Source organism: Fukomys damarensis, unplaced genomic scaffold (genome assembly GCF_012274545.1).
Source record: "Fukomys damarensis isolate Sample0158 unplaced genomic scaffold, DMR_v1.0_HiC HiC_scaffold_33, whole genome shotgun sequence".
Taxonomy (NCBI): Eukaryota; Metazoa; Chordata; class Mammalia; order Rodentia; family Bathyergidae; genus Fukomys; species Fukomys damarensis.
This window is the reverse complement of record NW_022900945.1, coordinates 15214360-15217257: the sequence shown is the minus strand read 5'-3', so window position 1 is coordinate 15217257 and position 2898 is coordinate 15214360. Positions and strand designations below refer to the sequence as shown.

At 38.1% G+C, this 2898-nt stretch overlaps 1 non-coding gene across 1 annotated transcript; it reads left to right on the top strand.

Annotated features, from left to right (window-relative positions):
* The first annotated feature begins 1603 nt into the window (after positions 1-1603).
* Positions 1604-1740, top strand: LOC117284090. The gene has a single exon (XR_004515161.1). It is a non-coding gene; the product is annotated as a U4 spliceosomal RNA (small nuclear RNA).
* Positions 1741-2898: the final 1158 nt, after the last annotated feature.

Sequence of the window (2898 nt, the reverse complement as noted above, 5' to 3'; positions counted from 1 at the left end):
TTCCTTTTTGGCCAGTTGGGATGGGAGATTTTGAAAGATTACTGCTTCAGAGTGATTGGAAAATAACATGTTTACAAGATGACATCTTTTTATCTCCCTAAAATATATAGAGAGATAGATATTAAAGCACAAAGAGTTGAAAGACATGCCTAAGGGGAAAGAAAGTATTTAGAAAAGATTGAACAAGATCTTTTACTAGTGAGCTACCCCAAGCAATATGCTAGATTTCAATATAAAATGCAATAAATGGACAAGTTACCATGATTTAAACGGATCAGGGCAGGTAGCTGGGGAATCATGGATGATACCCTGTGACATCTTAAAAAGTGCCTTAGTCCATCCAAAAATTAAGCCAAAAAGGAAATGCCGTTAACTCTTTGACCAGGGTTTGCTACCATAATCCGTTACATTCTTGGAAATTTTAAGTGATAACCCTTTAAAAGAGTAAATGACAAAAAGCTTTTACAGCTCAATGGGTAATGTGTTTGTTCTGTTTTAAAAAACATACTTAGTTCTATTTTCTGGGCTCTTTCTCCCCCTTTAACATCTTAGAAATGTTGCCAAAGGTCAAAGAAAATAGTGGAAGTTTGTGTGGGGAAGAGGAGCCCGAGGAGACATCTGGATTGCGTTGGGCCTGGCAGCCTGCGGTTAGGCGGATGCAGTTCCAGCAGGCAGGGGCTCCTCCTGTGGATGTTTGATTTCCAGGTGCAGGTATTCACTGTTCTGCTGCACCTACACCCTCTCCACAGGCTGAAACCCAGCGGCAGCAGCACCGCGCGAGTACGAAGTGCACAGCTACCGAAGCGGGCCGGGGAGCCTGGATCCAGAAAACTCGGCAGCTTCACAGGGAGCACTGAGGCCACGAGTGCTTCTTTTTGCCCACATCTTTACAGGGCCTTTGGAGAAGCAGTCAGAAGCACTTTGTTAAGAGGCAGGAAATGCAGTTTCTAGTCCTGTTTCTGACCATTCTGTTCCTCATTAATAAAGTACAAGTTACCCCTAGTGCTATATTCAGTGAATGAGGAAACATTAAATATGCTGCTGTCCCTCCCTCCCTCCCTTCCTTCTTTTTTTCTTTCCTTTCTCCTTCTCCTCCCCATTCTTCCTGTGGTATTCAGGGTTCAACCCAGGGCCCGAGAATGTTAGGAAGGGACTCTAACACAAAGCTACCCCTCCAGTCTTTGATCTGTAACTTCTACAGCGAATGCTACCTAAGGTTCTGACATATGTCTGATCTGGGTACCAGAAAATTCGAAATTTTAAGGAAAAGCTTAGGAAATTATAACCTATAAAGACATAAAGGTAAAAATGCAATTTTGTTTTAACTTTACAAATGGCTGAATTTGTGAATTTCTATTCAGATGGCTGATTTTAACAGATAGACCAGCTGTTAGAAATTTACTATTGATCAGTTTGTAAAAATTTTATTTTTAGTAATTCTGGAGATGACACCCAGGGCCTCTCACGTGCTGAGCAAATGCTCTACCACTGAGCTACACTCCTGGAGTCTATTTTTGAAATTTTGATTTTAAAAAAATAAAAATTTAGTGATGTAGTATAAAGTATAATAAACACAAACCTATGTTCTAGAAACACCTTCCCTAGTTTTGTGCAGTGGCAGTATCTTAGCCAGTGAGGTTTATCCGAGGTGCAATTATTGCTAATTGAAACACCTACCCAACCAGTGAACTACTATTTTAAATGTAATCTGTGTTAAAATTTATCAACATAGAATATTTATGCAACAAAATGAAAAGGGGTAGGTAGAACAACATCAGACTACAAAGCAAACAGTTGCCAGAGTGGAAAGGCTACCTAAGACACACGGTGGTGAACAAAGTTATAAAAATAATCAACCTCACTAATCATCAGGGAAATGCAAATCCAAATAACAATGAGGTAGGGCCAGGGATTTAGCTCAGTGGTACCACTCCTGCCTGGCAAGTACAAGGACCGGAGTTGGGTCCGGGGTACACCGAAAAAAAAAATGAGGTATCATTTCACATTGCTAAGGCTGCCTCTATCAAATTAACAAAAGGCCAGGATCAGCAAGGATATGGAGAAATCGAAACCTTTACTCACTGCTGGTGAGGACTCAAAATGGTGGAAAACAGTATGGAGGTTTCTCTGAAAATTTAAAATAGAACTACAATATGATCCTGAAATCCTACGAGTAGGTATTTACCCAAAGGAATTAACATCAAGATGTCAAGGAGATTTACATTTCCACATCCACTGCAGAATTATTCCAAAGAGCCAAGATGTGGAAATGACCTAACTGAGCATAAAAAGATAAATGCACAAAGAAAATACTGTATATACCTAGAATGAAATATTATTTTGCATTCAAAGAAAGGTTCTTTTATATATGTATAAGTATATTTATATATATGTCATGAGTAAAGCTTGAGAATATTATGTAAATTAAGCCAGTTACAGAAGGACAAACATTACATAATTCCACTCAGATTTGGTATCTAAAATAGTGAAACTCATAGAAGTAGAGAGTAGCATAAGGGTTGCCAGCTTTTAGAGAGACGAGGAAATGGAGAGCTGCTAATCAACAAATGTAAAGTCTCAGTTATGCAAGATGAATGAGTTCTATACTTATAACACTGTGCACATAGATAATATGTTAATGTTACTTACAATGTTTTAAGGGAGGAGGTCTCACATGAAAACTATTCTTACCCGAATAAACAAAACAAAAACATTTACCAACTATTGACAAATTGCTATTTTTTTTAGGTCCATAACTATTCACCAAACAGAACAGAAAGCCTATGAGATATAAATATTGATTTTGTGATGTTTTACCATTGCTTAATTTCGGTTTTCTTACTGGACAATGAAGATGATAATACTTCTCATACCGAGTCTTTGTAAGAATTCAAAATA